This window comes from Dipodomys merriami, unplaced genomic scaffold (genome assembly GCF_024711535.1).
Source record: "Dipodomys merriami isolate MVZ:Mamm:240054 unplaced genomic scaffold, mDipMer1.0.p SCAF_15, whole genome shotgun sequence".
Taxonomy (NCBI): domain Eukaryota; kingdom Metazoa; phylum Chordata; class Mammalia; order Rodentia; family Heteromyidae; genus Dipodomys; species Dipodomys merriami.
Genome location: NW_027202826.1, coordinates 14615393 through 14628983, shown reverse-complemented (window position 1 = coordinate 14628983; position 13591 = coordinate 14615393). Strand labels below are relative to the sequence as shown.

At 38.1% G+C, this 13591-nt stretch overlaps 1 protein-coding gene and 1 pseudogene across 3 annotated transcripts in view; one reads left to right on the top strand and one right to left on the bottom strand.

The window, feature by feature from the left end:
• Nucleotides 1–13591, bottom strand: part of Grid2 (glutamate ionotropic receptor delta type subunit 2) — a 1042163-nt gene that overhangs the window by 464713 nt on the left and 563859 nt on the right. The gene's annotated exons all lie outside the window — the stretch shown is intronic.
• Nucleotides 9412–9927, top strand: LOC138826776 (proteolipid protein 2 pseudogene; annotated as a pseudogene).

Genomic DNA, 13591 nt, shown 5'->3' with positions numbered 1-13591 from the left:
TATTATCTTCATCAAAAAATCAGCTCTGCTGACCTAACCACATAATTTCAACAGAACAAGGGTAATGCTCAGTTTGGGTTGTTTGCTGGTGTAAAGACTGAGACAGTTGGAGGAGGTGAGGTCAAGTTCATATTCATTGCATTTCTCCATCCCAAGGTATAGTGGGAGTGAAGCTATCAGAAAACTGACAAGTTATATTTGCAATGAGATGTGAAATTCAAGTCTTGTGACGTCTCCCAGGCCCATAACCTTGGATTCAAGCCTCTAGGAAAAGACCAAGCAAAGCAAAGACCCAGAAGACAGAATTTACACCTGAGCTGGAGACAAGGCTGCTGGTCACGTTCTCAGGTGTTATTAAAGGATATGGACATTGCCATATGCCCTACATCATGAGAGAAAAAGCTCCTGAGAAAGTCAAAGGTCCAGGCTTTCAGGACAGAAAGACCACCATTTGTAAAAATTTCCCAAATAGAAGCAAAGGGTACAAATGCTATTGGATTCAAGACAAATACTAAAAAAGAGAGATAGGACCAGTTGTATCTCCATGGTCTAAAGGCCAAGCTGGCCAGCAGAGGCTGTGCAAGAATTTTCCCCAACTAACAAAAGGTCTTTGAAGACCAAATCTCTATTTAGTATCCTTCCAAGAAGACAGGCTAAGTGAGCATGAACATATATGCAAAGAACTATTTAAACCAGACAAAGTATGTGATGGATCTAATGAATCTTAGCCTCTGCTGAACAACAATGGCTCTATTCCTAGCTACTCAGAGGCTGACACCCGAGGATCACCATTTGAAGCCAGCTCTGGCAGAAAAGTCTGAGACATGTATCTCCAATTAACCAGAAAAAGAGTCAGAAGTAGAGCTGTGGTAGAGTTTCAGTCTATCACTGAATAAGAAAGCTAAGGAGAAGCACCCAGACTTTGAGTTCATAGACTAGTACAGGTACAAATAAATGAATAAAAATATTCTTAGTTCTCTTATTAGTTTTTTGGTTGGTCCTGGGGCTTGAACTCTGGGCCTGGGCGCTGTCCCTTAGCTCTTCAGCTCAAGGTGAACACTCTACCGCTTGAGCCATAGCACCACTTCCCATTTTCTAGTGGTTTATTGGAGATAAGAGTCTCACAGACTTTTCCTGCCCAGGCTGGCTTTGAACTGTGATCCTCAGATCTCAGCCTCCTGATAGCTAGGATTATCGATGTGAGTCACTGGAGCCCAGCTCTATTTTTTCTTTATACTTGTTCTACATGTTAAGTCTGTCCTAGGAAAAGTGTATTAGCATATAATTAATGTCTTTTTTCATTATACCTTTAAAAATTCTAACAGATACAAGTAGGTTAAAGTTACTTTACAAATACATTCCTTTAAATAAAAGTAAAATGAATTTATCTCCTGCTATGTCTCACTGAACACGTTCCATTAATATTGAATTGTATCTTTAAGATATTTTCCTTGTAAACCTCATTCTGCTCTCTGTAGAAATGCAAAATTATCTCCTTGTTATTTCTCTTGACAGAATTTAAAAATCTGAACACAATTATTGTGTCTTATCATAGTTCTTCTTGGAGCTAAGTATTCAGGATCTTGCTTATATGATAATGCTTAAATTTTCCATTATGCTAGGTTCACTTATGACCATTTAGCCCTTTGGGAGAAAATGATGACTTTTTTCCCCCCAATTTTATGTGTATTGCTGATTAGGGAGCATTGCATAAGAAGTGTTTATGTTTTACCATGCATTAATGTTTTATGACATGATCAGGAATGTCAAGCAGGGTCTGGAATTGCTATATGGAATTGACAACCCCAAAGAATGAATATTTCTTCTGCTTTTGCTGAGACATGAATTGATGGTGTCATTTGTCCAAGCACAAGGTAAGATATGGGACTGAAACTTCCCTTTGCTGTGGGACTGTATGAAGTTGATTTATACTAGTGCTGTCAAAACCCTGTTTGAACAATTTAAATATCCCTGATACTGTCACATTCATTGCTTCAGTCCAGAAATATTTATTGCATACCTACCATTTTTACAATGGAACTATGCATTAAATAACTAGCAGTGAATAAAAAATAAATTCCTGTCCTCATGGAACTTATCTTCTAGCACTGCAATGAAATCATAAATAACTTATGGTTACAAGAACTTAGAAATTAAACTAAGTATAGGATACACAATAGAATGCCTCCGTGTGTTTTAAATAATTACTCTGTGTGCCACATTCAAGTAAACAGACAGAATCTGGAGATCTAGTCATATACTGTAATTACGAGTGAAGATTTGGTTGGCATAAAATATAAGAGTAAAAATGAAAAACAAAAATATATGAAAATTTTATGATTTGTAAATTAGTCATTGAACTATTTCCTTAAGTTACCACAAAGTCAGTCAGACTTGCCTTATTATCATTAGTGTTAGTCTTCTATGGATGAATCACTATGTTCTGTCACTGGAAATAACAGTATCAGTATACAGAACCGCTGTGGAGGTCACAGTGTGAGATGAGCATTGTTTTATGTACAATTTGTGTACTTGATAGTACTGCTTTATTTTGCATTGGATGCTGCACACCATGGCTTCGACCCTTCTGTATTGCTCAAATTTGTTGCAAACAAAAGACAACAACTGCTTATTCACTCAGATAACATGTCCTTTGTGCACTCACACAAGAAGAAAATGCTGCGTGCTGGCATTTTCAGGTCACTAATAAATGTATACAGTTGCAAACTGAACTCACAGAATCTCTCTTTGGAGAAATCCTATTCTCTGAATCTTGTGTTTAGGAAGCTGTCCTTAAAATTGGTCAATGTATGGAATAAACATTGGGGAGTAAAATATACTCAAAGAACATTTAAGGCAAAAATAAATATATCTTCCCAAACACAATAGTAAAAACACAAATAGTAAACACAAATAGTAAAGGGTTAAGAAACTGTAATGTCTCCTGAAAGAGCACTGGAGTAGAATAGAAATCAGATCCTATAGAGAAGGCAATAAATCTGCCTTTTCTCTTTCCGTGCCAGCACTGGGCCACCTCCCTCCTTCGCTGCTGTTGGTAGTGGAGCCTGGAGCAGTCAGCTAATGGCTCTCAGCAGGAAGCAGGCAGCCTTAATGTCCTCTCTTCCCTCCCCTCAGGTCCTAGAAGCAGCACCTCAAGAAGTGATCAGCACTGTCTCTCATTTCCACTTGCACTGTTTCTGCTTTTCCATTCGTATGAAATTCAAAGGAAATCATGCTTCCTTTTCCAAAGTTTGAAATTCAAAGTGTTGCTCTGAGGTTGTCCTATCTGGATACATTACTTTTTTTTTCTTATAGGAACTGTCAAGTATCATGCAGGTCAAAGAAAATATTTGATGAACATAACTTACTCCACAGGTCATCTTTCAGAAATGCATCTGCTCCCTACATTAGAAGAAGACTTTCTCACACTGTGTATGATATCCATTAAGGGTTTTTTCTTTGTTTTTTTCCCCTAGAACTGTAGGAATTAGGTCTACAAATCACCTGTAGAATTTGTTTTTCTTTTTCTGCAAATACAAAGAATATTTCTAGGAATCTACTCCCTATCACACTGAAAACACCTGAAACTTGTTTCTACAATCTGGGACTGACTGACATTCAAAATTACTGAAAAAAAAAATTCTACTTGATTCCTGTATGAAAACTTTTTGCAAGTCATCCAACTTTATTATGGTGAAATGCTAGGCCTAATAAACATGGCATAGACCTTTACTGAATATATTTCATTTCATTCTTATTACATGTTCAATCACTCTGTATTCAAAAGAAAAGAGAAGTTTCCCAAACTAGGAGCCTCTGGCACATGCACATAATCCCAGGTGCTTGGAAAGATGAGATTGTTGAGATTGTGGTTCAAGAGTAGCCCAGTACCAAGGAGACCTAGGGTTGCTCCTATTCTGTCCTATAATGTTTTCAGAGTGACTATTTTGACTCTGAGGTTTTTGATCCATTTGGAGTTGATTCTGGTGCAGGGTGATATATAAGGATCTAGCTTTAGTTTTCTGCAAGTGATTAACCAATTTTGCCAGCACCATTTACTGAAGAGGCTGTGTTTCTTCCATTCTATTGTTTTAGCTCCCTTATCGAAGATTAGATGGCTATAGGTCTGTGAGTTCATTTCTGGGTTTTCAATTCTATTCCATTGGTCCTGAGGTCTGTTCTTGTGCCAGTACCAAGCTGTTTTGATTACTATGGCTTTGTTGTGGCATTTACCCAAATGATCACAAACAAGACCACACTAAAGCTACCAGCAGCACTATGTTTATTGCAGCATTATTTACTATAGCTAAGATATGGAACCAACCCAGATGCCCCTAAGTAGATGAATGGATCAAGAAAATGTGGTATATATACACAATGGAATTCTATGCCTCCTTCAGGAAGAATGACATTGCCCCATTTCGTAGGAAATGGAAAGACTTGGAAAAAATTATATTAAGTGAAGTCAGGCCCAAAGTAACATAGGTCCCATGGTTTCCCTTATGTGCAATAACTAGTATATGTCTGAGATAAGCAGAAACGGTCAGATAAGTTGATGTTAGGTGAAATGAACCCCAAGATAAGGATTCCACTGTTTTTTCTTTCTTGTGATTGTTTCTAACATATTTATAAGATGATTTCTTTGTTGCTTTGTATGTCCCTCCCCCACAGTATAACCCCTGTTTTCCCTGTATTGGATGTTGGTATAATTTGTGGAGGGGAAGGGAAAAAACCAACTGTTTAAATACAGATACAGGTGAACCCATTGCAACAATGAGATGTACAAGATGTTATGTCAAAAAAAAACGAACTTTACAACTTAGGCAGGGTAGGGAGGTTGATGGGAAGGGATGGGAAGGGGAAACAAAGGAGGAGGCAACAATGCTTGATAAGAAATGTACTCATTACCTTGCCCATGTAGTTGTAACCCTTCTGTACGGTATTTTCACAATAAAAAATAAAAGAGTAGCTAGGTAGAAAATTGTGAGAGACCCCTTTTTGAATGAGAACTGGGAATGGGGACATGTGCCTAGGTTGGAAGTAAGACAATCTCACAAAATAACCAGCAAAAATCAGGGCTGGAAGTTTGGCTCAGCAGGAAGAATGCTTGCCTAGTGAGTGAAGGACAATGAATTCAGACACCAGTACCTTAAAAAAAAGTATCTGTGTTTTCATTTTAGGAAAGTAATAGGTGATTTTTAAAAGATAGATGTATTTATGCATACTAGACATTCAAGATACAGACTAATAAATATTCTCTCTAAATATATTAAATATCTACATTTACTCTCTGCTAGTCTATATAGAGTCTAAATATATAGAGAGACTATATATAGTCTATATATATAGCCTACATATAGTCTCTCTCTAAATATATTTAGACTCTATATAGATAGGCTATATAAAGAGTATATCAATGTATAAAGATATAGACATACATATACCTGTATATATATCAATGTATATATATATACATATATATATGTATAAACTATGTATCTATAGCTATACGTGCACACACACACACACACACACACACACACACACACACACACACACACACATACTGTCAGTACCAGGGCTTGAACTCAGAGACTGGGCACTTTTTCTAGCTTTATTGCTCAAGGATGGTGCTCTACCGCATGAACCAAAGCTCTACTTCCAGCTTTGCAGTGGTTAGTTAAAGATAAGAGACTCAATATATTTTCCTGAACAGGCTAGCTCTGAACGTGAATCTTAGATCTCAGCTCCCAGCCTCAATAAATATTTTTAAGTGAGCAAATGAATGTATGAAAAGATGGAAATTAAATACTGAGATATCTCTATTTCATCCCATTTAAAAAAATCATTGTGGCTGGGCAAGATTAACAAAATATTCTATTTGTATAGATTCCTAAGCACAATATTGATAAGTCTATGATATTTTCTTAAAAATGACATCACTTGGATATGTATAGTTTCTCTTTCTGTCTTTCTCTCTCTACCCCTTCTTTTTCTCTCTCTCCTCTCCTCTCTCTGTCTCATCCTCTCTTACCTGAACATGCACACACATGAAGAATCTAAAGACCCTTCGGATGCATCATTGCTCCTTGTGCTCATAGATACATTCAATTTGAACATAAATTCCATCTTAAGAAGTTCACACATGAAAAGTTTTCATTTCTCAGAGCATTTGCAAGGACTATGCACTGGTAGTTTTCAAAGGCTGGGCTTACAAAGTTTGAGCCTACAGGATGTTGCTTTCATCACTGCCCCATTTTTTATCAAAATTGAATTGCCCTTTTCACTATATTTCCAAATCCCTTGATTTAAATTATACACCAAATGAAAATGAAATCCATCACCACACAGAGTTAACACTGCATGTGACTCTTACAGTGAATATGACTTCATGAATGCGATTACTTTGTAAACTGTATACAAGAATATGAATGTTGGTTACGCTTTGGGTTGCCTACCTGACAGAGGGAAAAAGTACTGTTAAATTACTTAATCCTGGGCTTCTTAGCTTTTGTTTCCTACTACTTTTGAAGTGATTTAATTTTATTGAAAAATGGTATAGTTCGGGGCTGGGAAGGTGGCTCGGTAGTAGAGTAGCTTGCCTTGCATGCATGAGGCCCTGGGTTCAATTCCTCAGTACCACATAAGCAGAAAAGGCTGGAAGTGGTGCTGTGGCTTAAGTGGTAGAGTGCTAGCCTTGAGCTGAAAAGCTGAGGGACAATGTCCAGGCCCAGAGTTCAGGCCCCATGACTGACCAAAAAAAATGATATAGTGTGAAGTTTTCAAATTTATGCACACATGTAATATTGAGAAAGTAGAGAAAGAAGAAGATAAAGTCAAAGGGACCATAGCTATATAGCTGTGTTTTATCTGCTCCTCACTCTAAACAGAAGTCCATGTATAGCAGAGGTGTTGTGTGTGTGGGGGAGCTGCTCACTTATTTTTAGTGCAAATTTAAGGCTGAACACCCTGTGAATAATTTTCAGAGTTCAAGGAGACTATGTCGATGCTCTCTTTCTTTTGTCTTTTGTCTTTTTTTTTTGCTGGTCATGGGGCCTGAACTCTGGGCCTGGTTGTTGTTCCTCAGCTCTTCAGCTCAAGGCTAGCGCTCTACCACTTGAGCCACAGTGCCACTTCTGGCTTTTTCTGCTTATGTGGTGCTGAGGAATCGAACCCAGGGCCTCATTCATGCAAGGCAAGCACTCTACCACTGAGACACTTTTCTAGTCCCCATGCTCTCTTTCATTTTTATTCCTTTCCACTCATTCATTCATTCATTCAAAAAGTGACTATAATCCCACCATATACTGTTTTATGTGTTAAAATTATTGTATTAAATGAAAGAAGCAAAACAATCTCTTTCCTAGCAGAATTTCTGTTACAATGGTCAGAGATAAAAAATGATAATATATAATAAGCAGAAGATTAACCACATAAATAATGCAAAGACCTAGTACAATCGTGGTAGGAAATGTTACAGGGTAAGAGTCATCAGAGCTGAGCCTCTCTGAGATTGCCATCTGTGTAAGACTTGAGCAGAAAGGAGCCAGCCAGGTGACTATGAGAATAAAAAAGCATTCTTGGAGGAAGAAAGGAGATCCTGTGATATCCACAAGTGAGAACAAGCTGGATATGTCCAAGGAGCCCAAACAAGGTCAGGAAAGGTGAAAGCAGCAGAGCTCTGAGCATTTTGCTTTGGCCTGAGGTTCCGACTTTGAGGCTTAACACAAAGATCTCATTTCTCCCTTGACGCTCTGTCTCTGCCTCTGTCAATACAACCAGATGATTCATGGTGTTTTTTATGGGCATTCTAGCAAATACATCACTTTAGACTTTTATTGGACAGAATACACAGCATCTGCCATTTCAGTCTCCAGTATGTTGATGAAAAAATAATTGGTATTCACTTTACGTAAGACCATTGGTTTGGTTTTGAACCTGAAAACTATGAAGGAACTCTAGCGCCTGCCTGATTTTAGTGTAGCTGCTTCTGAGCTGTTCTGAGCCACCGAGGAGGAGTTAAGTTGTAAGAGGACATTGCATGTCCTTTACCAGCAGCCACAAAGTTGGATCTGGCTCTTCTAGAGAGAAGTGCTTTGTAGAGCCTTCTGTGAAATCATTTCCCTTCAGTACAACTCTTCTTTTCTCTCCTGTAAATGCTTTTCCTACTCTTGGTGAAATACAGGGCTTCTGACTCCAAAGAGTCAGAAATGCCATATTTTAAAGGCTCAATTTCAATTTCAATTCATGGACAACTGTTGATCCTCTTCAACCTTCTATTGGCTCATTAAAAACATCATGGTGAAGTATATTCTTCACACACGTTAAGCATTTAGCAGTGGCACCCTAAGGACAACATTGCTTCTTTAGTCTTCATTTCTATCAGGGGACCTAATTTCCCTAGAGTCGTGGGTTATCAACATGTAGCCATTGGACAACAGTAGGAATATGTCCAAATCACTTGTTAAATGTAACTTCTCTGATTTAGAAACTGGGATATAATCCAGGAAACTATGTTTTAACTTAATAAGGGACTCAGATACCTGCTACTTTTGCATGATTAGAAAATGTACTACATTGTTGACTTTTCTATTAATTGTTCACAATTAGATTTCTCACGCTGGTGCTGAAGTGAGTTGCTCTGAAATTTGAAATAGCTTTTCAAAAATGCTTTTCTATAATTGAAATCATAGCATCGGTAGGGAAATGGTTGGAACTAGAGATCATCATGTTGGGTAAGCAAAACTCCAAAAGTCAGATGTCCCAAGCTCTTCATTCATTTGTGCAATCTAGATCTAAAATGATGATTTGATAATGGCAATAATAACGATAACAGTAAAAATAAAAGGTATAGATAAAAACAGAAGACTGGGAGAAAATATCTGAAGATGATCAAAATATGTGTCATATATGCATATAAAGATAGAATAAAGACACCCATTAAATACTGCTTGAATATAGCAGAGGGAGTGAAGTTGTGCGGAGTACTCTATAGGCTTGTAAGGAATTCTCATAGTGAGCAGCCCCCACATTATAAATCCATGCTCCTACAAAAATAAAATCTCATAAAAATATACTGTTAAAATTGGGCTAGGAATAAAAATAACGTTATGTTTATGGGAAAGTACTTCTTAGAAAATTACACAGAATCACTTATATTTAGGATGTAGCTTACATGCGATGCAAATCAAAAGATAGATAAGCAAAAGGTAGTTTTCCCCTTCCCAGATAGATCTAGTTGTATCCAGATGTGAGAATGATGTCCTGAAAATATCACAGGTACTCAAGGAAAACATGGTTCCTTGGAAGTTTTCACATTTGTTTCAAGCTTTACAAAAATGAAACTTTAGAGACTGATGGCCTCCTTCGCCCTGGGGGGCCCCATCCCGGCCAGACAGCAGGCAAGACGGCTGGGTGTGCAGCGTCCTCGAACCCACGAGCCAACGAGCAGTTCCTCTGCGCTCCTAGGGACACTAGTCCACACCATGGCGGATTCCGAGCGCTACTCGGCCCCTGGCTGCTGACAGCCTGCACCAACTACTGGCGAACCCAAAAGGAACTTCTTCTGTTCGCTGAGATTTTATTCTGCCTGGTGATTCTGATTTGCTTCAGTGCCTCTACATCAGCGTATTCCTCCCTGTCGGTGATGGAGATGATCATTGCTGCTGTCCTGTTTGTCATCTATATGTGTGACTGGCACACCAAGATACCATTCATCAACTGGCCCTGGAGTTATTTCTTCCGAGCCCTCATAGCTGGCATCCTCTACCTGGTCACCTCCATTGTGGTCCTTGAGAAGGGAGGCCATTCCAAAATCGCTGCCTAATGGCTACTTTACTTTTTGGGTATGATAGCTACTTCACCTTCCCTCTTCGGCAGCAAAGACACACAGCAGCCCCTGCGGACCCCACAGATGGTCCCGTGTAGGTGAACTTCACTCACTGCGCTCAGCAAATCACTCCTCTATAGAAAAAACTCCTCTCAGCCCCCACAACACTTCCAGCCAAGCAACTCTCCAGCCCCCTGTTATGGTAAAAGTGTCTTTATTGGGAGGATTTTGTCTACCAGTCTGTCAATCAACCCTCCTGGGTGTAATCACCTTCATGAGTATGCCCAGGCCCCCCTCCCTTCTGCCAGCGTCCAGAAGGAAACACCAGTTCTGCCCACCTAAGCTACAAAATGAAGGAGGTGGGTATCTCTGATTTCTGAGTGACCCACTTCAAATAACCTCAGTGTGAGAGACGGGCTGTAGAGGGGCAAATAAATAATAAATGATTGTTAAAATATGTCATGAATAACAAAAAAATAGAGACTGATGGTATATGTCATATTTCATGAATTCAGACATAAGATAAATTATTCTAACAAGCAACAAAATAATGAGTATGATGTCAAATAGTTAAACATTTTGTTTAAGAAAGCAACTAAGCGCTGAATGCTGGTGCCTCATGCCTTTAATCCTTGCTACTCAAGAGTCTGAGGTAAGAGGATTCAGATTCAAAGATAGCTTGGGCAAGAAAGTCCAAGAGACTCACATCTCCAATTAACCACCAAAAAGCTGGACTTACAGGTGTGGCTTAAATTGTAGAGCACTGGCCTTGGGTGAAAAAGCTTAGAGACATTGTCCAAGTCATGAGTTCAAGCCCCAGGACTACTAGCACATACATACACACATACACACATACAAAAATAAGTAAGTAAATGTTATATTTTATAACATCATAAATGGTTCTATAAAATTCTATCACATTTATCATCATTCCATCTCTGGCTTATTTTGAAATTTATCATTCACATTCCTAAGGAAAACTTAAGAAATTCTCTCAGAGGTTACATAGAAGGAAGAGATGGCATATGGACTTCAAGACATCATAAAGGTGTATTTTTACTGTATTGACATAAAATTATGAAAATACCATTTCATAGCAAAAGACATGACTTCATTGGGTGGCAATGAAGGGTTGATCGAGTCTCAAACCCTATTCCTCATATTCAGGAGACTTTTGTTTGCTAACTTCTGTTTCATAATTCTCATCTGTCTGGCTTAACTTTATACTTTATCAGAAAACAAAGATTTTTTTGCTAAGTATTTATTGTACCTCCTTTGCATTCAATGTACAATTAATTAAAATATGATTATGCTTAATCTTGGCGTTCTAATAAAAGACCCAGTGATATTTCCTGTGCTATCAACTTAATAACTTTAAATGTTATCTCCAATGTTTGGTTTCCTATCATATAATGGAGCTGTGAATGTTTTTAATATATATTTTTATTGTAAAGATACTGTACAGAGGGGTTACAGTTGCATGAGTAAGCATTGAGCATTGTTTCCCTCTCCTCTGTTTTCCCCTACCATCCCATCCCTTCTCCCCCACCTCCCTGCCTTCTCCCTCCCTTCCACCCCTGCAAAGCTGTAAAGTTTGTTCTCAACATAGTGTCTTGTACATCTCATTGCTACAATGGGTAAGCCTGTGTCCTTATTTCAACATTTTGTTATTTCCCTTCCCCTCCCCAAATTAGAAAAATGTATATACAAGATGCAGGACACCGGGATCAATGTCACTCCAATATACTTAGAATTGTCTGACTCAGTGGTTTCCAAAAGAAAATTCTTATTTCTAAGTTAAATTAAAAAAAGACAAGATAATAAAAATCACTTAAAGTTTTTCTAATGATGATGTATGTTTGTCAGAAAGGAAAGAGTGGACAGGGAAGAGCCTGGGGACTGTAGAATGTCCTGGTTTAGCTGGACACACAGCATATGTATGTGATTGCCGGACAAGGTACAAGTGTGTATAACTGGAGCATATGAACTGAGGAAATATTGGAAAGGACTCACTCACTGGGATTCAGAAAAAAGCTTTGGGAAATGTTATTGTCAGGAAACTTTTACTTGGCTCTCCAGATGTGAGCTACTGCTCTTGATCTCCTTCTAGCTAGCTGACCCAGAGGTCATGGACCATTTGAATGGCTCCCTACACTTGCCTTGCAGGACTTTCAGTGCAGAGAAGAATGTGCTCAGTGTGTTCATTCCTATGTTCCCTCCCTTTGATTTGCTTTGGGCCACCCACCTTCTCTGATCACCCTTCACTACAGATTTCTCCCTTCCATGTTCACCTCTCTCTTTCTTTGCCCCTTTGGGCCTAAAGCCATAATCCTCTTATGCTTTGCTTAGCTCAGATTACTACATTATCATTTATATCTTACCTAACCCTACCCCAACTTTTTATAAATAGACCCAGTGTAAGAAATTACTTCCAAGTGAAATCAGTTTCTGACTGGAACCCTAATTTATATAACTTGAGTCCTGGAGGAAAACAGATGACACAAGAATTTCTCAGAGAGGCATAAAGTCTAGGATAAATGGGCAAAAAATGGGAGGAGATGAAAGTAGAAAGGCTCTGCAGGCAATCTGATGTTATAAACAACTTAATATAATAACTAGTTAAAAATGCAGGCAAAGGACCAATATAAACCTGTTCACGTTTTAGAAAGAATATTTGAGCATTTCTTAGTGATGAGTTGCAGAGAGAAGCTAGGGTTTGAGCAGTTAGCCACTTGAAGTAATAACTGAGACAGAGCAAAGGAAGATTGATCAAAAGCTGAAGGAAGCAAATGGCAAATCTCTTGAAAACTGAGAAAAAGAGATTACTCCTTGTCTGGCTTGAACAATGGAAGGGAAGGACATGTGATTAACTGTGAAAGTAGTATAAATACTCTGTGACATAAAAATTTAATGAGCCAATGAGAAAACAAGCTATGGTGGCAATTACATTATGAGATGAGGGAAATAAGTGTATTAACCCCTTTACCTGGATATACAGTAATGCAGTAGAAAGGGAATCTGGTGAAGGATCACTGGTTTGTAAAGCCATAAACATTAACAGAACCCAAAACACTACATCTCTCCAGAATATTCTCCTGTTTAGATTACAGTATAAATGTGGCAAAAAGATGAATTCAAATGCCTTGATATGAAAAATAAAAAAAATTCTTGGCATACTTTTATGTTCAATATCAAAAAGCTCAACCCTATATGGACTAAAAAAATACACAGTTTCTGAACGAGTACTTTGTTTTCTAATTATAATGAGTGTGTGTTTTAATTTTTTTAAATGCTACTCTTGAGGTAAATAAATTTGAACTAGAGCAACTCTTCACAGGTCCCATATGCTTTTGTTTTACAGCAAACTGATAGTGAAGATGATCCAATTTAAAAATCCCTATGATATTTTCTGTCTCATAGAGATGAAACTCATTTGTTTCAAGTACAACTTCGTATCTTTTAGGTAGTGCACAAAACAGTATAAGATAGCCTAAATTGCATACATTTATCATCTCAAACCACACACCAACTTTAATCTTGCAGCTACATACAATTTCTTCTTTCCCTCATCACTTCTTGCTCTTTATTGGCCTTACTTAACATTATTTGTAATTTATATGCTATGGCAGATCAGTCCTATTGGTTTCTTCTAGGCCTAAATGACTATATGCCTGTTGTATATTCAAGTCTCCTCAAAACAGTAGCATGAACCTGTATTTCACTTTATATCAAATGCAAATGTGCCTAGAGTAAAGCATTTCC